Consider the following 25,804-nt stretch of genomic DNA (forward strand, 5'->3'; position numbering starts at 1 on the left):
GCCCTATCACCCCCATATTCTGCACATGTTTAGTTCATGTCACGTACATTATTTCATAAAATAACAACTACTTGATCGGACAACATCTTGGGTATGTAAATTAGGGTCAAAGGTCATAAATGTTTCATCTTGTATCTTGGCGAATACCTGTCCTATCTTTCCCATATTTTGCACACGTATAGACGATGTCGCAAAAATCATTTTACAAAATAACCACTTTTTCCTCAGATGCCATCTTGGGAGTGTAAAGGTGGGTCAAAGGTCATATGTATTTGTTGTTGTATCTTGGTTATCTAGTGTATACGGAATTTGGTACCAAAGATGGCAGATATGACTCCCTTTTCTAAATGAGAATTCAAACATCACACGGCCAACGTTTTTAACAACAGACGAAACCTGTATGGTCATGCCTATTGCGATCAGGACTCGAATCATTGATGAAAAAAAAAATCGGATCACCTTAATTTGTCAGTAATGACAAATTACAATCTCTAGTTAGGTGATCCGAGTATCCTCTCGGATCACCTTCTGTATCTGTACGGATTCTTTGTTTTTCTTCTTCTTCTTCTTTATTTCTCCTCAAAAGTTGTGCAGAGGTTAGCTCAGAAAGTGCATTGCCTCTCAATGTCAGACTTATAACATATATGTATCATGTCGCAAAGACGACAGCGCAAGTAAAATCATAGTGATCAGTCGACCGTGACGTCACTATGACGTCATTATATGAAAACACATTTTCATGCATATCTCATTAATGGAATGGAATATTTCAATGAAATTTACGTCACATATATTTCAAGTCAAGCGCATTCTACTCATATTCTCAAAATTCATTTTTATCTCAAAACGCGCGCGTACGCGCGCGTTGAAATATTTGTATGCTCAAATCCAGCTCAAATTTTTTTTGCACACGTTTCAGACCATTTGGAGCATTTTTTGAAAAATTGAAAAAATTGGACGGACGCGTACGCGCGCGCACATATACGCACGCACAGCTAATATGAAATAGAAATTTTCAATTTTTTCACACGGATCGGATGTCCGAAATTTCAAGGAATGTTTCTACCAAGTTTCAAGTCGATCCGACTCAATATGACGTCATACGGGCCCGTCAAATTCAAAATTCCGCGCGTGCGTCAATGGGGATACACAGTGCAACTATGCCAAAAAACCGCCAATTTTAAATCCGATTTTACTCGTCAGGATGGACGGTGACCCCCCATTTTCTTTACATATTCTGAAAGGTGATGAGTTGTACATGTCATTTCATGGGCTGGCTATGCTGATAAAATGATTAAAAGATATCAAATATCTTAATAAAGTAAAAAAAGTAGATTTTCAAAATAACGTCATCAAATTTCAAGTTCACTCGAGCGTATCTCACTAATCCTTTGCCAATTTTCACCCAAATTTCAATATGTTGTAGCTTATGAAATGCTCTTTCATAAATGTAATAAAACAATTTTGATTTGGTGACGACATCACCTCGAAAAAATGGATTGAAGGTAACCTTGTCAAATTTGACCAGTTTACGTGTAATCTCTATGGGAGTGCAATTTTTATGGAAATGAAAATTGACATGACTATCTTTATCGAGCACTAGCTCACTTATGCTTCGGTGAATTTCTCTAAGATTTGAATATGTTGTAGCTGAGATGTAGGGCTATCGTAAGTGTGCCCTTCGTTTTTTCATACGTTGTCGGGATCACGTGGAAAAACTTGGTTGAAATTAAAGTTTATCTTCGATGTATTGAAATATTTCTTTCCTTTTGCAACTTTCTTTGCAATAACTCAAGAAAAACAGCCCCTATCACCTTCATATTTTGCACATGTTTAGTTCATGTCACGAAAATTATTTCATAAAATAACAACTACTTGATCAGACGCCATCTTGGGTATGTAAATTAGGGTCAAAGGTCATAGATGTTTCATCCTGTATCTTGGTGAATACATGTCCTATCTTTCCCATATTTTGCACACGTAAAGACCATGTTACAGGGATCATTTCATAAAATAACAACTTTTTGCTCAGATGCCATCTTGTCTGTGCAAAGTGGGGTCAAAGGTCATATGTACTTCTTTTTCTATCTTTGCTATGACGTGTTATCTCTATGGGAGGGAATTTTTTAGATGTGAAAATTGACATGACTCTCTTTATCGAGCACTATCTTACTTATGCTTCGGTGAATTTCTCTCAGATTTTAATATGTTGTAGCTGAGACTTTGCAGTATCAGGACTCGAATCATTGATTAAAAAAAAAGATCGGATCACCTTAATTTGTCAGTGATGACAAATTACAATCTCTAGTTAGGTGATCCGAGTATCCTTCGGATCACCTATTGTATCTGTACTGATTCTTTATTTCTGGACAAAAGTTGTGCAGAGATTAACTCAGAAAGTCCTCTGCCTATCAATTTCAAAATTATACCATATATGTATCATGTCACAAAGACGACAGATTTTGTAAAATCATTGTGATCAATGGACCGTGACGTCACTATGACGTCATTATATGAAAACACATTTTCATTAATATCTCATTAATGGAAAGGAATTTTTCAATGAAATTTACGTCACATATAGTTCAAATCAAGCGTATTCTACACATTCTCTCACATTTCAGTTTACACTCAAACCGTGCGCGTACGCGCACGTTAAAATGTTGACATGCTCCAATCGAGCTCAAATTTTTTTTGCACACGTTTCAGATCATTTGGAGCATTTATTGAAAAATTGAAAAAATTGGACGGACGCGTACGCGCGCGCACATATACGCACGCACAGCTCATATGCAATAGAAATTTCCCGTTTTTTCACACTTATCGGCTGCCTGAAATGTCAAGGAATATTTCTACGAAGTTTCAAGTCAATCCGACTCAATATGACGTCATACGGGCCCGTCAAAGTTGAAATTCTGCGCGCGCGTCAATGGCGATATACAGTGCAACTATGCCAAAAAACCGCCAATTTTAAATCCGATTTTACTCGTCAGGATGGACGGTGACCCCCCATTTTCTGTACATATTTTGAAAGCTTATGAGTTGTACATGTCATTTCATGGGGTGGCAATGCTGACAAAATGATCAAAAGATATCAAATTTCTTAATAAAGTAAAAAAAGTAAATTTTCAAAATGACGTCATCAAATTTCAAGTTCATTCGAGCGTAACTCACTAGTCCTTTGTCAATTTTCACCCAGATTTCAGTATGATGTAGCTTATTTAATGTTCTTTCAAACATAACATAATTAAATTTTGATTAAATAACGGTATCACCTCGTAAAAATGGATTGAAAGTAATATTGTCAAATTTGACCAGTTTACGTGTTATCTCTATGGGAGTGCAGTTTTTCTGGAAATGAAAATTGACATGACTATCTTTATCGAGCACTAGCTCACTTAAGCTTCGGTGAATTTCTCCCAGATTTTCATATGTTGTAGCTGAGACTTTATGCTACCGTAAGTGTGCCCTTTGTTTTTTCATACGATGTCAGAATCATGTCAAAAAATTGGGTTGAAATTCAGGCTTATCTTCGATGTATTGAGATATTTCTTTCTTTCTGCAACTTTCTTTGCAATAACTCAAGAAAAACGGACTCTATCACTTCCATATTTTGCACATGTTTAGTTCATGTCACGAACATTATTTCATAAAATAACAACTACTTGATCGGACACCATCTTAGGTATGTAAATTAGGGTCAAAGGTCATAAGTGTTTCACCCTGTATCTTAGTGAATACATGTCCTATCTTTCCCATATTTTGCACACGCAAAGACTATGTTACAAGGATCATTTCACAAAATAACTACTTTTTACTCAGATGCCATCTTGGGTGTGCAAATTGAGGTCAAAGGTCATATGTACTTCTTTTTGTATCTTCGTTATGACGTGTTATCTCTATGGGAGGGATTTTTTTTAATGTGAAAATTGACATGATTGTCTTTATCGAGCACTAGCTCACTTACCCTTCGGTGAATTTCTCCCAGATTTTAATATGTTGTAGCTGAGACTTTGCGCTATCGTTTTGTTACCTTCGTTTTTTCATACAATGTCGGGATTACGATAAAAAACTTGGTTGAAATTAAAGCTTATCTTCTATGTATTGAGATATTTCTTTCTTTCTGCAACTTTCTTTGCAATAACTCAAGAAAAACACGCCCTATCACCCCCATATTTTGCACATGTTTAGTTCATGTCTCGTACATTATTTCATAAAATAACAACTACTAGATCGGACAACATCTTGGGTATGTAAATTAGGGTCAAAGGTCATAAATGTTTCATCTTGTATCTTTCATAGTGAATACCTGTCCTATCTTTCCCATATTTTTCACACGTATAGACGATGTCGCGAGAATCATTTCACAAAATAACCACTATTTCATCAGATGCAATCTTGGGAGTGCAAAGGTGGGTCAAAGGTCATATGTACTTGTTGCTGTTTTTTCGTTATAGTGTATACAGAATTTTGTACCTAACATGGCAGATATGACTCCCTTGGCTAAACGAGAATGCAAACATCACACGGCCAATGTCTCTAAACACAGATGAAACTTGTATGGTCATGCCTGTTGCGATCAGGACTCGAATCATAGATAAAAAAAAATCGGATCACCTTAATTTGTCAGTGATGACAAATTACAATCTCTAGTTAGGTGATCCGAGTATCCTCTCGGATCACCTTCTGTATCTGTACGGATTCTTTGTTTTTCTTCTTTATTTCTCCTCAAAAGTTGTGCAGAGGTTAGCTCAGAAAGTCCGCTGCCTGTCAATTTCAAAATTATATCATGTATGCATCATGTCCCAAAGACGGCAAATCTAATGTATCATTGTGATCAGTCGACCGTGACGTCACTATGACGTCATTATATGAAAACACATTCTCAATCATATCTCATTAATGAAATAGAATTTTCCAATGAAATTTACGTCACATATATTTAAAGTTATGCGCATTCTACTCATGTTCTCAAAATTCATATTTTCTCTTAAAACGTGCGCGTACGCGCGCGTTGAAATATTTGTATGCTCCAATCGAGCTCAAAATTTTTTTGCACACGTTTCAGACCATTTGGAGCATTTTTTGAAAAATTGAAAAAATCGGACGGACGCGTACGCGCGCGCGCATATACGCACGCACAGCTCATATGCAATTGAAATTTCCAGTTTTTTCACTTTGATCGCATGTCTGAAATGTCAAGGAATATTTATACCACGTTTCAAGTCAATCCGACTCAATATGACGTCATACGGGGCCGTCAAAGTTGAAATTCCGCGCGCGCGTCAATGGCGATATACAGTGCAACTATGCCAAAAAACTGCCAATTTTAAATCCGATTTTACTCGTCAGGATGGACGGTGACCCCCCATTTTCTTGACATATATTGAAAGCTGATGAGTTGTACATGTCATTTCATGGGTAGGCAATGCTGACAAAATGATTAAAAGATATCAAATTTCTTAATAAAGTAAAAAAAGTAAATTTTCAAAATGACGTCATCAAATTACAAGTTTACTCGAGCGTATCTCACTTATCCTCTGCCAATTTTCTCCCATATTTCAGTATGTTGTAGCTTATGAAATGTTCTTTCATTAATGTAAAAACAACATTTTGATTGGATGACGTCATCGCCTCGTAAAAATGGATTGAATGTATCCTTGTAGAATTTGACCAGTTTACGTGTTATCTCTATGGGAGAGCAGTTTTTCTGGCAGTGAAAATTGACATGACTCTCTTTTTCGAGCACTAGCTCACTTTTGCTTCGGTGAATTTTTCCCAGATTTTAGTATGTTGTAGCTGAGACTTTGGGCTATCGTAAGTGTGCCCTTCATTTTTTCATACGACGTCGGCATCACGTCGAAAAACTTGGTTGAAAATGGCACGTGGCTTCGATGCAGCGTCATTTTGCTTAATACACAGGGCCTATGGAGCATGAAATAGGTCATTGCATAGCGCATCCGACTCGTAATCCTAAGGTCCCTGGTTCGAGGCTCACCCCTGCCAATATTTTTTTTTCATTTTTTTAAACACTTTTTTTCTTCTTTTTCTTTAGTTAGTCTTAATCTCCCTTCCTAACTTTATCTTTTTCTGATTTTTTTATGCTTCTCCTTCAAATTTCTATAAAATAACATATTTTTTTCTTTATTTTTCTTTCTTTCTACTACTTTCTGTGCAATAGATGAACAACAACAATGGCTATCAATCCCATATTTTGCACATGTTTAGTTCATGTCACGTACATTATTTCATAAAATAACAACTACTTGATCAGACACCATCTTGGGTATGTAAATTAGGGTCAAAGGTCATAAATGTTTCATCCTGTATCTTGGTGAATACATGTCCTATCTTTCCCATATTTTGCACACACAAAGACCATGTAACAAGGATCATTTCACAAAATAACCACTTTTTGCTCAGACGCCATCTTGGGTGTGCAAAGTGAGGTCAAAGGTCATATGTACTTCTTTCTGTATTTTCGTTATGACGTGTTATCTCTATGGGAGGGATTTTTTTTTAATGTGAAAATCGACATGCTTTTCTTTATCGAGCACTAGCTCTCACTTACCCTTCGGTGAATTTCTCCCAGATTTTATGTTGTACCTAAGACTTTGCATTTTGCATCTTGGTGAATACCTGTCCTATCTTTGCCATATTTTGCACACGAATATAGACGATGTCGCAAGAATCATTTCACAAAATAACCACTTTTTCCTCAGATGCCATCTTGGGAGTGTAAAGGTGGGTCAAAGGTCATATGTATTCGTTGCTGTATCTTCGTTATTCAGTGTATACAGAATTGGTACCATCACGTCGAAAAACTTGGTTGAAAATGGCACGTGGCTTCGATGCAGCGTCATTTTGCTTAATACACAGGGCCTATGGAGCATGAAATAGGTCATTGCATAGCGCATCCGACTCGTAATCCTAAGGTCCCTGGTTCGAGGCTCACCCCTGCCAATATTTTTTTTTCATTTTTTTAAACACTTTTTTTCTTCTTTTTCTTTAGTTAGTCTTAATCTCCCTTCCTAACTTTATCTTTTTCTGATTTTTTTATGCTTCTCCTTCAAATTTCTATAAAATAACATATTTTTTTCTTTATTTTTCTTTCTTTCTACTACTTTCTGTGCAATAGATGAACAACAACAATGGCTATCAATCCCATATTTTGCACATGTTTAGTTCATGTCACGTACATTATTTCATAAAATAACAACTACTTGATCAGACACCATCTTGGGTATGTAAATTAGGGTCAAAGGTCATAAATGTTTCATCCTGTATCTTGGTGAATACATGTCCTATCTTTCCCATATTTTGCACACACAAAGACCATGTAACAAGGATCATTTCACAAAATAACCACTTTTTGCTCAGACGCCATCTTGGGTGTGCAAAGTGAGGTCAAAGGTCATATGTACTTCTTTCTGTATTTTCGTTATGACGTGTTATCTCTATGGGAGGGATTTTTTTTTAATGTGAAAATCGACATGCTTTTCTTTATCGAGCACTAGCTCTCACTTACCCTTCGGTGAATTTCTCCCAGATTTTATGTTGTACCTAAGACTTTGCATTTTGCATCTTGGTGAATACCTGTCCTATCTTTGCCATATTTTGCACACGAATATAGACGATGTCGCAAGAATCATTTCACAAAATAACCACTTTTTCCTCAGATGCCATCTTGGGAGTGTAAAGGTGGGTCAAAGGTCATATGTATTCGTTGCTGTATCTTCGTTATTCAGTGTATACAGAATTGGTACCAAAGATGGCAGATATGACTCCCTTTTCTAAATGAGAATCCAAACCTCACACGGCCAATGTCTCTAAACACAGATGAAACTTGTATTGTCATGCCTATTACGATCAGGACTCGAATCATTGATTAAAAAAAAAATCGGATCACCTTAATTTGTCAGTGATGACAAATTACAATCTCTAGTTAGGTGATCCGAGTATCCTTCGGATCACCTTCTGTATCTGTACGGATTCTTTCTTCTTCTTTCTTTCTTTATTTCTCCGCAAAAGTTGTGCAGAGGTTAGCTCAGAAAGTCCGCTGCCTATCAATTTCAAAATCATACCATGTATGCATCATGTCCCAAAGACGACAAATCTAATGTATCATTGTGATCAGTCGACCGTGACGTCACTATGACGTCATTATATGAAAACACATTCTCAATCATATCTCATTAATGGAATGAAAATTTTCAATGAAATTTACGTCACATATATTTCAAATTATGCGCATTCTACTCATGTTCTCAAAATTCATATTTTCTCTTAAAACGTGCGCGTACGCGCGCGTTGAAATATTTGTATGCTCCAATCGAGCTCAAAATTTTTTTGCACACGTTTCAGACCATTTGGAGCATTTTTTGAAAAATTGAAAAAATCGGACGGACGCGTACGCGCGCGCGGATATACGCACGCACAGCTCATGTGCAATTGAAATTTCCAGTTTTTACACTTTGATCGGATGTCTGAAATGTTAAGGAATATTTATACCAAGTTTCAAATCAATGCGACTCAATATGACGTCATACGGGCCCGTCAAAGTTGATATTCCGCGCGCGCGTCAATGGCGATATACAGTGCAACTATGCCAAAAAACTGCTAATTTTAAATTCGATTTTACTCGTCAGGATGGACGGTGACCCCCCATTTTCTTTACATATTTTAAAACCTGATGAGTTGTACATGTAATTTCATGGGGTGGCAATGCTGACAAAATGATTAAAAGATAGCAAATTTCTTAATAAAGTAAAAAAAGTAAATTTTCAAAATGACGTCATCAAATTTCAAGTTCATTCGAGCGTATCTCACTAGTCCTTTGTTAATTTTCACCCAGATTTCAGTATGTTGTAGCTTATTTAATGCTCTTTCAAACATGAAATTACAAAATTTTGATTGGATAACGGTATCACCTCGTAAAAATGGATTAAAAGTAACCTTGTCAAATTTGACCAGTTTACGTGTTATCTCTATGGGAGTGCAGTTTTTCTGGAAATGAAAATTGACATGACTATCTTTATCGAGCACTAGCTCACTTACCCTTCGGAAAATTTCTCCCAGATTTTGATATGTTGTAGCTGAGACTTTACGCTACCGTAAGTGTGCCCTTTGTTTTTTCATACGATGTCGAGATCACGTCAAAAATTTTGGTTGAAATTCAGGCTTATCTTCGATGTATTGAGATATTTCTTTCTTTCTGCAACTTTCTTTGCAATAACTCAAGAAAAACACGCCCTATCACTTCCATATTTTGCACATGTTTAGTTCATGTCACGTACATTATTTCATAAAATAACAACTACTTGATCGGACACCATCTTGGGTATGTAAATTAGGGTCAAAGGTCATAGGTGTTTTATCCTGTATCTTAGTGAATACATGTCCTATCTTTCCCATATTTTGCAAACGCAAAGACCATGTTACAAGGATCATTTCACAAAATAACCACTTTTTACTCAGATGCCATCTTGTCTGTGCAAATTGAGGTCAAAGGTCATATGTACTTCTTTTTGTATCTTCGTTATGACGTGTTATCTCTATGGGAGGGAATTTTTTTAAATGTGAAAATTGACATGATTGTCTTTATCGAGCACTAGCTCACTTACCCTTCGGTGAATTTCTCCCAGATTTTAATATGTTGTAGCTGAGACTTTGCGCTATCGTTAATTTTGATTTTGTTTTTTCATACGATGTCGGGATCACGATAAAAAAACTTGGTTGAAATTAAAGCTTATCTTCTATGTATTGGGATATTTCTTTCTTTCTGCAACTTTCTTTGCAATAACTCAAGAAAAACACGCCCTATCACCCCCATATTCTGCACATGTTTAGTTCATGTCACGTACATTATTTCATAAAATAACAACTACTTGATCGGACAACATCTTGGGTATGTAAATTAGAGTCAAAGGTCATAAATGTTTCATCTTGTATCTTGGCGAATACCTGTTCTATCTTTCCCATATTTTGCACACGTATAGACGATGTCGCAAGAATCATTTCACAAAATAACCACTTTTTCCTCAGATGCCATCTTGGGAGTGTAAAGGTGGGTCAAAGGTCATATGTATTTGTTGTATCTTCGTTATCTAGTGTATACGGAATTTGGTACCAAAGATGGCAGATATGACTCCCTTTTCTAAACGAGAATTCAAACATCACACGGCCAACGTTTTTAACAACAGACGAAACCTGTATGGTCATGCCTATTGCGATCAGGACTCGAATCATTGATGAAAAAAAAATCGGATCACCTTAATTTGTCAGTAATGACAAATTACAATCTCTAGTTCTTCTTTTTCTTCTTCTTCTTTATTTCTCCTCAAAAGTTGTGCAGAGGTTAGCTCAGAAAGTGCATTGCCTCTCAATGTCAGACTTATACCATATATGTATCATGTCGCAAAGACGACAGCGCAAGTAAAATAATAGTGATCAGTCGACCGTGACGTCACTATGACGTCATTATATGAAAACACATTTTCATGCATATCTCATTAATGGAATGGAATATTTCAATGAAATTTACGTCACATATATTTCAAGTCAAGCGCATTCTACTCATATTCTCAAAATTCATTTTTATCTCAAAACGCGCGCGTACGCGCGCGTTGAAATATTTGTATGCTCAAATCCAGCTCAAATTTTTTTTGCACACGTTTCAGACCATTTGGAGCATTTTTTGAAAAATTGAAAAAATTGGACGGACGCGTACGCGCGCACACATATACGTACGCACAGCTAATATGAAATAGAAATTTTCAATTTTTTCACACGGATCGGATGTCCGAAATTTCAAGGAATATTTCTACCAAGTTTCAAGTCGATCCGATTCAATATGACGTCATACGGGCCCGTCAAATTCAAAATTCCGCGCGTGCGTCAATGGGGATACACAGTGCAACTATGCCAAAAAACCGCCAATTTTAAATCGGATTTTACTCGTCAGGATGGACGGTGACCCCCCATTTTCTTTACATATTCTGAAAGGTGATGAGTTGTACATGTCATTTCATGGGCTGGCTATGCTGATAAAATGATTAAAAGATATCAAATTTCTTAATAAAGTAAAAAAAGTAGATTTTCAAAATGACGTCATCAAATTTCAAGTTTACTCGAGCGTATCTCACTAATCCTTTGCCAATTTTCACCCAAATTTCAATATGTTGTAGCTTATGAAATGTTCTTTCATAAATGTAATTAAACAATTTTGATTTGATGACGACATCACCTCGAAAAAATGGATTGAAGGTAACCTTGTCAAATTTGACCAGTTTACGTGTAATCTCTATGGGAGTGCAATTTTTATGGAAATGAAAATTGACATGACTATCTTTATCGAGCACTAGCTCACTTATGCTTCGGTGAATTTCTCTAAGATTTTAATATGTTGTAGCTGAGATGTAGGGCTATCGTAAGTGTGCCCTTCGTTTTTTCATACGTTGTCGGGATCACGTTAAAAAACTTGGTTGAAATTAAAATTTATCTTCGATGTATTGAAATATTTCTTTCTTTTTGCAACTTTCTTTGCAATAACTCAAGAAAAACAGCCCCTATCACCTTCATATTTTGCACATGTTTAGTTCATGTCACGAAAATTATTTCATAAAATTACAACTACTTGATCAGACGCCATCTTGGGTATGTAAATTAGGGTCAAAGGTCATAGATGTTTCATCCTGTATCTTGGTGAATACATGTCCTATCTTTCCCATATTTTGCACACGTAAAGACCATGTTACAGGGATCATTTCATAAAATACCCACTTTTTGCTCAGATGCCATCTTGTCTGTGCAAAGTGGGGTCAAAGGTCATATGTACTTCTTTTTCTATCTTTGCTATGACGTGTTATCTCTATGGGAGGGAATTTTTTAGATGTGAAAATTGACATGACTCTCTTTATCGAGCACTATCTTACTTATGCTTCGGTGAATTTCTCTCAGATTTTAATATGTTGTAGCTGAGACTTTGCAGTATCAGGACTCGAATCATTGATTAAAAAAAAAGATCGGATCACCTTAATTTGTCAGTGATGACAAATTACAATCTCTAGTCCTTTTTGTGCGTGTACCGAGACGCATTAATTAAACGTCTCACCACGAACCATAACAAGCTCTTATTTTCTTATTTTTCTTGTTGTTCTTCTAATAACCAGTTGTGTCATTTGAACCCACACGTCTTATATATACACAATTATATGATATATATCTATATATAGATATATGTCCTACAACTAAATTTCCAAAAAGTAATACAGTGCACTCCCGTTACAACGAACACGGTTATAACGAAATTTCGTTATAACGAAGTAAATCTTCTGGTCCCAAAATTATCACCATTAAAGCCTATGGTACAAAATTCGCTTATAACGAACACGGTTATAGCGAAATTTCCGTTATAACGAAGTCTTTTCCGAGCGCCACAGACAAAGAAAAACAAAAGAATTGTGCTCCGTTATAACGAAATGCGAATTGCTTTCGAAAATACGTAGCGGAACAAGCATTTATAGCGTCTCTGCATGGGTGAACGCTTCACACCACTGTGTGTTCGCTCCTTGTGTCACGCACAGTTTCTGAGAGGAATTTGCGTTTATTATTGTAATACAGTTATCCCATCACATTTCACATAGCTTTGCAGTGTATTCAGCAAACGTAATATACGTGGTTCCTTGTTTTCGTTATATATTGCATTTGTTCGGTTATAACGAAATTTCGTTATAACGAAAGAAAACTGCCGGTCCCGAGCATTTCGTTATAACGGGAGTGCACTGTAAACGAAAACAGGGTGCTGTCGTTGAAAACTGAGAAAATGCTGTTAGTGAATTACGTACACATGATACTGATTATATTACGTAAATATACATACAATGAATATATTTTATGAATATATACACATATATAATTATATGTATATATATATGTGTGTGGGTGTGTGTATATATGTATGCCGAGTTTGCAATTTTACACAACGCACAAACCGCACAAAATTGATCCTGGACTATCCCTGGGCAAGGCTGTTATAGGCTACAGGTAATTTAAAATGTATCGTTATATTATATTATATATTTATATATATAATATATATATATATATATATATATATACCTACATATATTTATACATACATACATACATACATATACATACATACATGACCAGTCATTGCTCATCTGACGCTGATGTTGGAGACAGACTGCTGATAGTAAAGTACATGATTGCATACGTATACTTTTAGAGGAAATCTTCATTCGGTTTCCTACATCAAGGTGATATTTATAAAACCAAATATAAAGAACCGGAAATGCATACAATAACTCCCAAACAGTTTTACGATAGATACAACACATGCACACTACTAACCTTTAGTTATGTACTCACACACGGAAAAATAAAAGTCGGACATTTTGTTTGGGAAAAAAGACATCCACAGTACCCACGACTTTTCGAAAATTTCGTCTAAAGAATTTCACCGCTTAAGCGGAGGTTAACCCCCTCCTTCAAAACATAAACGTATGACCAAAAATAAAATGTATAAAATTTGAATACATTACGAAACAAGGCTATCTTTCAATTATTCAATGATGTTTCTTTTTAAACTACTCCTTTCTGTTTTTTCCCCTGCAATTCATATGCCTTTCTAATAATGTCAAAATTTCAAGTAGAGCTTTCAAGAATGAAATGCTACATCACAACTTCTTAATATTTATAATTAGATATTACTGATATAAAGCGCGCGCTTAGAGCGCGTTCTAGGATTTCCAAGAACGGTCGACGTCCTGCAGAGACCTTTCATACCGGAGCGACATCCAATATTCTTTATGTATGCTTGTTTGTGATTGTATGTATGTATGTTATATTATGTAAGATTGACGCATATATACACTCCCATTAGTGTATTTATTTTTTACCGTCTCTGTCTCTATCATTGTTATTATTTTCACTATTGTCTATTTTTTTGTATATGATATCCATGTTCTGTATTTTGTCCGATTTGTCCTTAGCCATGATAAAGGGCAGAGCCCGAAAGCTCGAATATTAAAATCAAATTGTGAGGATTCTAAAGCTACGTCTACCGCCTCCTCTTTACTCTCGTTTTACATATATGTATATATATTATGTACTCCATACATGACCAGCCATTGCTCAGGTGACATTGATGTTGGAAACAGACAGCTGATAGTAAAATATATGATTGTGTACATATATACTTTTAGAGGAAATCTTTATTTGGTTTCCTACATCAGCGTGATATAATCATAAAATCAAACATGGAGAACGGGAAAATACATACAATAGCTCCTTAACAGTTTTACGATAGATACATCACATGCACCCTACTAACCTAGACTTATGTACTCACACAGGCAAAAATAAAAGTCGGAAACTCCGTTTGAAAAGAATATCCACAGTACCCATCTGCATGACTTTTCGAAAATTCCGTCTGAAGAATTTTACCGCTTAATCGGAGCTTAACCCTTGCCCCTTGAAAACAAGCAAGTATTACCCCCCCCCCCCGCCCCCCTGCATAAAATCTGAATATATTACGAACCAAATTTATTCTCCAATTCTTCAGTGACATTTCCTTTTAAACTGTTGCTTTCTTCTTCTTCTTTTTTTTTTTTTTGCAATTTACTACACCTTTTGATTCAGGTCAAAATTTCAAGTAGACCATTTAAGAATAAAATGCCAAATCATACTTCTTAATTATTCATAATTAGAGATTACTGATAAAAAGCGCGCGCTTATGAGCGCGTTCAGGCGACGTCCTGCGGAGACCTTTCATACCGGGGCAACATCCATTCGATGTTCTTTATTCATTCTTTGTGCAAGACGGTCACGAGGGCTTTTTACACTTGCAAATTTTTGCTTAGTCCCGTACCAACGGTGGGGCTAAGCCCCCCCCCCCCCCTTAGCCCCACCGTTGGTACCGAACTTTCCTTAGCCCACTTTCTGTTTACACTTGTTTTTGCCAAAGTGGGCAAGCCCCACCGATAATCCCGTACTATCTGGCCCTGCAAAATAGCAGGGTTAGCAAGCGAGTGTAAACAGAACGAAAAAAATAATCCTGGGCTAAGCGACGGAGACGAAGTCCGACCCCCACTGACCAATCAGAAACGAGGTAATCAAGTGCTGCCGGTGCGTGCGTGTACGTGTACAGTACACAGCGTAATCATGAATATTCATGTGGTTTGGAAAGTACCGGACCAAGAAATACGAGTGTAAAAAGGTCAATTTCTCCTTAGCCCCGGACAAGAGCTTAGTACGGGACTGATTGGTGAGTGTAAAAAGCTGAAAAAATTGGTACGGGACTAACAATAGTCCTGGGTTAGAGAAAGTACCGGGTTAAGAAACACAAGTGTAGAAAGGGCTTAACACTCATCGCATCCGCTGTTCGTCCACTGTTCATCCACCGTTCACGCGGGGTCTCTTTTTTTTTTTTCGGGCTTCCATTCATACCAACAGTGGTTTAGGGCGAACAGTGGACGACCTCCGAACGTCATCCATTGTTCAACGTCTAGAAGTAGGAAAGAGGTATTATACCAACAGCGGTCAATAGAGAGACAGTGGACGACCTCCGGTTCTCATCCATTGTTCAGTGCCTGGTATGAAAAGGATATGATACTCGCCCCACTCAGATCCCTTGTAGAGCCCACAAATGTCAAAATGGCCCACTTACTGATTTATGTCAGAATTACCACAAACACAATATAATAACACGTCAACCACAAATGTCATAATTACCACAATATACTGACAAATGTCACACCATGGCAACCCCAAATGTCAAAATTAGCACAAATGTCATAAAACGTCAACCACAAACGTCAAAATCTGACTAAGATGTCATAATTACCACAATATAGTGACAAATATCATAACACGTCGACCACAAATGTCAACATTTCCATTTTTACTTTTTACTTATTTTTTTTTGTCATGTCATGAATAATCAATCTCTAAAATTCTTGAAAGGGTGGTTTACACACGATTATTAAAATTTCTCACAAATCATAACATTCTGTCGGATTCTCAGTTTGGTTTTAGAAAACATTACAACACAACCCATGCTTTACTTACTTTTTTAGATAAGGTAGCTCATGCTATAGTTAATTTTGAACATACAATTGGAGTTTTTCTTCATTTTTCTAAAGCTTTCGATACGATAGATCACGAAATCTTGTTTTTATAAATTGTGTCATTATGGAATCCGCGGGACGCCCTTAGAATGGTTTAAGAGTTATTTAACAGAAAGAAAGCAATTTGTTAATATCAATGGCCATGATTCGCAATTCTCCATATCGCATAGAGCAAAATATCGTCCCAGAATGCATTGCGCAATCAACATCCTGGCTTTTATGCAGTCAGCTTATTTAAACTTCCGGTTATCGCCAACGCGTTACGTACGCAATGCACTGTACACCGCAATGCACTGCACGCCAACACACAGTTTCACTTGCATCGGTAGCGTCTGCCCAACATCGGTCACGCAAATTTTACCTTTTCAGCGAGTGTCTTTCTAAAAGCTATTAATCATGGATGATCGCGAAAGATTCAAGAACTATTGCTCCCTACACCTAGTACCTGCCCCGCTGCCCCCGGCGAACTAGAGGCCCATTGCATACACTGCTGCTTGTGCTGAGTACACAGTTACAACTGCTGCACTGAATGTGCCTTATTCATCTATTCTTCAGATCATTTATGAGGCCGACATTACTGAAAGTATACCCCTTCACAGAATTCAGAGATGTTGAAATCCCTAATCTGAATGTTTTCACTTCATATTTTGCTATTTTGCCTATGGCAAAATTGTACACGATGAATAATGCACTTGTCAATGTAATGACTCACCCCACTACCCCCGTACATGGGTGCGTCATTTCCTCGTTTGGTCCGTCAAATTTGTGACCCAGGTGTGCGTCATTTTACCAGCTATGTCCGTCAAATTTTTGACCGAGAGGTGCGTCAAAATCCCATCATTGTCGTCAAATTTTTGACCGAGGGGTGCGTCATGGTACGTCACTTGGCTATGGAAAATAACACGCATTATTCTGAACCGAGGGGTGCGTCATGGTATGCACTTGGCTATGGAAAACTGCACGCATTTTTGCACGCTACTAGTACCGGATACACGTACGTACCGCGAGTGAATTTACAGTGAGTGCTTTCCCGCGGCAAGTGAAAATCAAAGTCGGGAAGCGTTTTGGAGTAGGCCTAAGAGGGAAAAATGCTTGCCCGAATCTGGCAAGCAAATGATTTAAAAGCCACCCTTTCTCCTCACATTTTTTTTTCCAACAAACTCATGAAATCACGCATACTCAATCTCAAGCCAGACGGACTGTTTAGCGATATAACGATTTCAACCTCACAGTACTAAATACAGTAAACCTCGGATAAGTCGACGTCGAGTGAGTCGAAAATCACTTAACTTGAAGCAAAATAAAAAGTCCCGATTTTTCCCTATGTATTTTCTCTAAGAAATATTTGGATAAGCCGAAGTACGAGAGTCGAATTTCGGCTGTGTCGAAGTAAAACCGTCAGTCCCTTTTGTACAAAATACACGTAGTTTACATCACTTGAGCCGAAGAAGATTTGTCTGGCATTCTCATTACATTTAGAGGAGAACAAAATAATCGGCATGTCGCAGAACCCCGTCCCTGGTCTGCTGCAGGTAAGCATGCACACTCACCGTACCGCTCTGCACGCATGTCGAATACATACACATGTATGTATACACACAGCACATCGATCCATGTGCTTTATCCATACACACAGCACATCCATACTTTATCCATGTCAAGCCAGAACATCTTGGTCAACCAATCGCTGCTTTAATATTTTAGTGACAGGCCAAGTGGGTGGAGCTTGTTTGTGCGTGCCCGGCTGGCTGTACAGTTTTGTTCAATGGAGGTAGGATGGGCCTGGGAGAGTGTTTGTCTCAGGGTAGGTTGACAGAGATGGCTACCTATGTTGCACCATAGACATAGCACATGCACATTGCCACATTAGCGCAGACATTCTCAGCGAACTACGTTTAACTACTAGGTACTAGTAGTGATACAAATTCCATGTTCAATTTAGAACAAAATAAGAACATTATCTTCAAGAACAGACAAATTTGAATGCAAACACACACAAGCACGCACACACACACACACACATGCATGCAAATGTCCTATACTACATGTACATATAAACTGTGAGTCGAAAAAAAATCGACTCGCGAGAGTCGAATTTCACTTAAGTCGACGCATTTTTGTCAGTCCCGAGAGCTTCGACTCATGCGAGGTTTACTGTAGTAAAATCAAAGATCGTATATGGAATTCCGTATACGATCTTTGGTATACCGTTGCGTGGTGCGTACTGCGCGTACCTGCAGTAGCAGGCAAGTCGAGTGTTAGTGGTGCGCGACTCGCTCGCTAACGCTGTGCAATTCGCAAGTGAGCAGCGTGCTCGTTATTCCTCATCGAACGTACATCGTCCATGTGTTGCATTCAACCGGACTAGAAATGGCCGCGCACATACAGGGCATCTGCAGACAAGTCATATCAATGATATGTACCGTATGGCCAGGTGACTGTGGATTGCATGCACATACATTCGGAATATCGTAGCAGCAGAGTGATGTACGGTGAATGACGGTACGGTGCTTACAGGGCCAGGGTAAGGGAAACTTGCCGAAACTTTGACAAATTGTGTTTACGAACCGAAAGAAAATGAAATTGCTTGAATAAAGCGTATGCAAAAATCCTTTCAGTATTTACGGGGGTGCGTCAAATGTACCGAGGATGTCCGTCAAAAAAGTGACCTAGGTGTTCGTCAAAAACCCCGTGTTGTCCGTCAAAAAAGTGGCTGTGGTGTTCATCAAAAACCCCGTGTGGTCCGTCAAAAAGTGACTGTGGGGGTGCGTCAAAAACCCTGTGTGGTCAGTCAAAAAATGACCATGACGCACCCATGTCCGGGGGTAGTGGGGTGCGTCATTACATTGACGAGTGCATAAGTGTGTGGAACGCTAGCCGCGCCGCTGCACGCATCGTGCATGCATGCATACTAAATAGCGCACGGAGCGATAGCTGCAACCGGAAGTGGGGTTGACTGCAAATCTCTCCAAAGTACGCCGATCAGTGCCGTATATTAAAGGTGCATGGTCCCCGTGTTTTAGTCAAATGCGTACGCGGGCGCACGGCGCAAGTTTCCTATAGAGACCTACGCAGCTATCGACTTCTCTTTGGCGCTTACGCTTTGGCCCACTTTCCCGAGTCCGAAGAAGTCCGATTCACTGTAGTCAGTGGTCCGATCACAGTTCGGCTCATGATTCGGCTGAGGGGGATGACAGCTCTAGCAAACTTCTTTTGTGATGTCATAATAACAAGCACATATGCACGCACCCTGGCATTATACAGACTGCGCGATGCGCAGAGAAGACAACAAAGGCAACGTTACTTAGCAACACCTACGCACTTTACTCTTGATGACAGCTCTACTTCGGTAATCTTCGTATCAATCAGCGTGTTTCTACAGAGAATCCGATAGACCTAGAATTTGCAAGCGCGTAATCAAACAGTGCGCTAACGCAGAACCGGGTTGTTTCTACAGAAAGCGCATAATCGGATTGAATCCGATTCTCCACCTGAATGCAGTTGTGACCGGATGTCTGGAAAGTTGGCTGGTGCATTGTGGGCCTAGCGCCTGGGTCAAGCCTGATGATGCGGATGCGATCACCGATTGAACGAAACTGAGCACAGGGCCTGCCTAGCTAGCCTAGCCCTGGGCCGGCCGGCCCGGCCTAGTGTGGGTACAAACGACCGGCTGCTGGACAAATATGTTTTCATCTGACTTGTTTAGGGCTCCTACTCTAACGTTAGCTCAAACGTTTAATGGATTAGAAACTAGTTTCGTTTTCTTTGGTTCGTCATTTTTTCACGGATCTTAAGGTTGGATTTTTGTAACTGGATTATCACATGTGACGAGACAACAGCAGTTCACAGAGACACAGCTTCTGTCGCGTCTGACTGACTTCTGTAAGTTCTATTAATTCTAACGTGTAGTTAACTAGTTTCTAGAGTAGAAGTAGAACCTCCTACTCAACTGTTGGGCTAGGGCAGGCCCAACGTTAGGCATATTTCTAGTCTAACATTTTACGTTAACAAGTTAAGATAAAAAATGATTAGATTAGGGCCTACCGGTACACGTTTTAGGCGAGTCGTTGGGCCTACTGCGACTGGATAATCTAGTTAGCTCTAACGTTAATGTTAGACTAGAGTCTATTCATGTTAGTGATTTCCACATTTTACAACATTAACGTTCTAGGCCTACTTGTAATTAGGCCTATTTAAACGTTAGATTCTAACGTTATTATAGGCCTACTTTTACTAACGTTCTTAAAAGGGGCCCTGAAATCCAACTTTATTTGAAAACATCACTTAACGTTCTAAAGGGTAGAATCTAGTTCTAAGAAACATTCCATATTATAGGCTCTATTTTGATTATATTGATTGGAAATGTCTTAAAGTCAGTCTAGAACTAGCGTTAGTTTGGAAGGTGTTTTTTTTTTTTGTTAAATATTTCAGTAGACGTACTTTACTACTGCATTACATTACATAGATTCTACTGTCTTTACCAATGACTGACAGATGAGGAATATCTGCATTGATAGAAATGTCTTAAAGTAGATCTAACGTTTAGAACTTGTAACGTGTTAGTTTGGAAGGTGTTTTCTTTTTCTTTCTTTCTTTTTGTGGGCGTTCCCAAGTAGAGTCTAACGTTTAATCTGAAGAATAAAAAGAAAAAGTCGTTAAAAATAAATGGAATGTTTCTAACGTTAGATATCCGTTTCACCACAAAAGTGGTGTTGAGAACTTGAGGGTATTTTAAATCAACAAAAATCAACATGCATTTGAATTTCAGGGCCCCTTTAAATTAGGCCCTACACCTAGAGAACCACTCTAACTTAACAAGTTAAAACGTTCAGTAGAAATCTATAGTCTATAAAGTGTTAAGAGTCTTAAACACAAACGGCCTATTATACGTTAGACCCTACAATTATAAAATGATCGACTGTGTGTCATTGGATTACACGTGAGGGCTAACGTTGACTTAGTGTTAACTGTGTTAAGGGCCGTTCACATTGGAGCGGTTTTGCGGCAGCGGCAGCGGCGGCGGCGTGCCGCAAAAATCCCTCGCGTGTTGTTCATGTACAACCGTTCACACTGGAGCGGTAGCGGTGACTTTTCAGAGCGGCAACCGCAAGCGGTTTTCTCGAATCGCTCCGCAGAGCGATTTTTCTAGTCTGCCGCTGCGGCGAGGTTGCTATTGACCAATCATAATAGAGTACAGTTCGTGACGTTATTATGTGGGTGGGGTCATAAACTTTAGCTTGAAAAAGAGTCTCGCGAAGGTGCAACACGTCGGTCGAAGAGCGGAACGAAGACGTCCAGAAAAGACAACTTTTGTACAATAAGCTCAATTATGTTCAAAAAAACACTCCTAAGGAAAATATCGAATTGGAGACCATTGGTGATGAAATCGGGCTAAATGGTAAGTTGCTCATTTGGTTTTCTCAAGGTTTTGCCATTTGTTTCGACCCTTGACAGCGGTCACTCTCTTGCAGAGGCTACATTGCAGATTGTAACTTTCCACGTATTTTGCCATAGACGCAGACTCGCCAGCGAAAGAAAGCAGTCTATCAATATCACAGTCCCATATACGCGTATCTATGTCTAGAGTATTCTGCCAACGTGGTACTGAAGCCTTGAAGTCTAGAGTAGATCTAGAACTACTAGGTCCAGTAGGAGCACTCCTACTATCCGACTAGTCCCACACCTACTAATGACCAGTAATGTATGGGTCCATAGATGGGAAGGGCTTCTCATATGATAAATGGACCACAATATGGTCGATTGTATACCGGTAGGCAGGCGGTAGCAGAGACTCCAACCCAAAGTACCTTCTGATCTGGAGATTCTCCCGACTGAAACCCCGAGCAAACGGGAGACTCAAAGTTGATGTGTGCGAAGCGCGAAATTCCTAGGGTTCTAGATGCTCTCTGGTGCTATCTAAGGCTTATTTTTTCAACATACGATAGAAATATGCAAGAAATCCTTTCCAACGGGAGACAAAGAGCCTGGGCGGGAGAAATTAAATCTCAAACGGGAGAACGGGAGATTTTGCAAAAATGGGTTTTCGGCGGGAGATCTCCCGTCGAAAACGGGAGAGTTGGAGTCTCTGCGGTAGGGCCTGGCCCTATTACATCCTCATTAAAAAAAAAAAGTTACGTAGGCAGGTGTAATATATTCAACGTCACAATGCTTCTTATTACGCTAGTAGACTAGACACTCTACGTGAGATATATTTGATATCATAGAGTATTTTTGAATTATTTCTAACAACGGTTGACAGAATTAAAATAATGTAGGCCCTGCCTAGAGGGAAATTTTTTTTGAATTAGAAGGTAATTCATAAGTAAAAATTTGGCGTTAATTAGAGCTAATACGGGGGAAAAATGGTCAATAAACGGCAAATAAATTCAAATAAAAACAACAACAGAAACACCTAGCCTCTAGGCCTGATACTGTTATTGTTAACGTTAGACACAGTTCTAGACTCTAGTCTAAAGTTTCTAGACCTACTGTGCATTAGGCCCTTTAGGTATGTTCTGGGCATTGACTCTGCCTCTATACAGGCCTAGATCTAGGTCATGTACTACGTGGGTGTTTTTGTGCTGCCATACTGCAACCGCACTGGTATAAATGCATACACATAACCACAACTTTGTCCATCGGCATTGGCATGACAAAGACAATCTACGGTACTTGAATTTACTTGAGTTCAGTCTCGCATCATCAGACAGGCAGTGAAGTAGGACTGATTTGTCTTGTTAGAAAGTGAATCAAATCCTCTCATGAGTCTCAGGCTGAGTCTGACCAAGTTAAGGGTAATGTTTTAAAATCACTTTAACTGTAACTGTACTGTAGGTGGTAAGCATACGTGTGCATTATCTTGTCTTGCCTTTCCAAAGATGCCCACATTTCCCACAATCAATAGGCTTGGACGGTTTCTTCAATGTATGGTAAGGGTACCAGCTATCGGCAGGGTACATCGACACCCTGCGTATCATGGCTGTTTGCTTATAGAACAAAAAGGTATGCGTGGGATTAAGTGCCATTTTATAGCTATGAAAACAGTAACAAAGAAATGAAAATCAAGCCAACAAAACAAACTAAACACGTTTCAATTACACATCCACACAGTAACAACACATGACTATGAAATTCACATGTATTACCTGTGGAGGGAAGGGGTGCAGATCGTGAGGTACCCTTTTTCAGCCACGCGAAGAAAATGCATCGCACGTACTAAAATTGCATAATTTTACAACAGAGATTTGGATATCAACAGAACGGTCACAGGATTTGAAACTGCAGTATTTACAGCTTATTTGAGGAAAAACTTTGGTGAATTTGTTTTATACTTTTGGATTAAATGAGCTGCAAATTCATAGGGTGCCGATAGGTGGTACCCTCATTCATACAATTTAAATGCTAGTGATGCAGTGGTTGGTTGATTGCTGACCCTTGACATATTGTATCAAGGGTTGAAGCAGCCATTACTTCTTCTGGGAGGCTGTGCCAGTCCTTTGTGTTCCTTGGTAGGAAAGATGACCCTCTGTATTGTGTTCTGCAGGTAATTCAGTGCATTAATTCATGTTGTTAGCAGTACCAAATGTCTATTTTCATGAATAGTTTCATGAAGCACTTGGCATTTTAGTAGCACTTACACTGTACTGCAAAATGAGCAATTTAAGAGCAAAAAACAGATATCAAAAGTTCAGGCAATCAATTCCTGCATGTGGTGTTGGTTATGGGAGTGAAGGGCTAAGGTGCTTTTTAAAAGAGACCTGTTTATATTACATTTTCTTTGTGCTGAGTAAAAAGTTCCCCCATTCATGTAAGGAAATAACATTATAATGCATTGTACATGTATAACACATCATTTGTGTAACACCTCACTTGTATGAATATTATTTACCCTCAGGTAAACAGTGATTGAATCTGCTTCCCTCCTATTCAGCGAATGCAGAAAGACCATGCAAAGGAGGCTGCATCCCTGACCAGGCTTTGATGCAAACTCACTCATTGACTGGAAAGCTGTGAGTTTCAGCTTTCAGGATTTACTGAAAGTGCATTATTCAAAAGATTGACATTCTAGGTACATTTATACCATAACCATCATTCAGAACTTGACCTTACTCCTGTGGGAGGAAAAAACAACAACTTTATTTTGGAAGTGATGGTACATGTATTGTACCGTACCTGATAATTCTAATGACAACACAGGTACATTATTTTGTATGTCACCTAGAACTAAAGAGTGAACTTAAATTAAGAGTGAAATTTCTGTGAAGGCACATCTTGTAATCTTTACCCTGCCCCTTCATTCAAGGAAATGTACATGTATGTAGATTCTTCTCTTTCTTTATAATGTATATGGCAACATCCCATACATTTGACAGGTATGACAATATGCAGCATGCACCAATCAATCATTTTAATAGTGTATATTATAGTGTGCCATAGGTGCCTAGGTCTAGTAATTGGCCCATACCAATTTAATCAGTTTCGGAGGACATGAAAATGCATGTCAAATATAACTTTGAATGTAAAATTGTCTGTCACTTTTATTTTCATTTTTATTTTTATTTTTTTTTTGGGGGGGGGGGTTTGGTCCAAACAAAAAATTGACTTAAGACAAAGTTACACTTCTTTGCAAAGACAGTTCTGGTTTGTAATTAAGCTAGACATGGGAAAAAACAAACAAACAAACAAACAAACAAATAGCACCATGAAGGCCAGAATTGTGTGAATTGTTCTGTTGTGATCTGTAGCTTTCTTACAGGCCTGTACTACCTCCCCATTCCCTTCTGAAACAATTTTGTCCCCTGTTTCCAGATATCATGTTTGACTCACTCCTGCATGTGCATAGTAGATCTTCAGCTTTAAAGAATGACCTTCTGATCTTGGTCACTCTTGCTCCTAGTTTGCTGGAGTTGCTAGTAAATATATGGTACAAAATTACTGGAAATATCATGTGTATAAAGGCATAAGAAAATAGTGCACATCAATATGTCTTAAATTTTTTTACACTGTTTCCATATATGCCTGCCTTTTTCGTTCTTCCAGGAAGGACTGTTTTAACTACTCATATGTGGTCGACACAGAACATCCGCAGTCACAGCCCTTCATCCTTCTTATTGGAGAAAGCAAATTATACACTCTTCAGGTACATGTATCTGCAGTTGTGGAGCACAGGGCATAGTCCTCAAGGCATTGTGGGTGCAGCTGATCTTGTCTTCAAGTTGATCTTTGTTCTAAATCGCAACTACTGGCCCCATTGCATGGCGGTGAGACCATTTTAAAAGGGACTCCTGTACAAACAAGGAGGATTTGAAACTTTGGCATCCATCCCTTATTTTCTAAATTTGCCGAGTCAACCATAATGCAACCATTTATTTATCATCTCCACCCTTCCCGTATCAAGTCTGCATAATAAAACAGCATTTGCTTGAGAAGTACATACAATGTTATAGGGAAATAGGCACTGACCCTTTAATTGTGATCTCCTCATAACAGTGACCATGTTATTTCACAAGCCATTTGCCATTTGGATATTGTTGTATTTTGACTATACACCTGTACCATAAGGTACCTTTATATTGATATTATTAGTGCTTAATGTTTCTTTGAAACATGTACATGTATTCACTTTTCAAGGAGTTAGTTTAACTTATGATAAT

This window comes from Diadema antillarum, unplaced genomic scaffold (assembly GCF_040938485.1).
Source record: "Diadema antillarum isolate AM-2024a unplaced genomic scaffold, OU_Dant_1.0 scf00000128, whole genome shotgun sequence".
NCBI lineage: Eukaryota > Metazoa > Echinodermata > Echinoidea > Diadematoida > Diadematidae > Diadema > Diadema antillarum.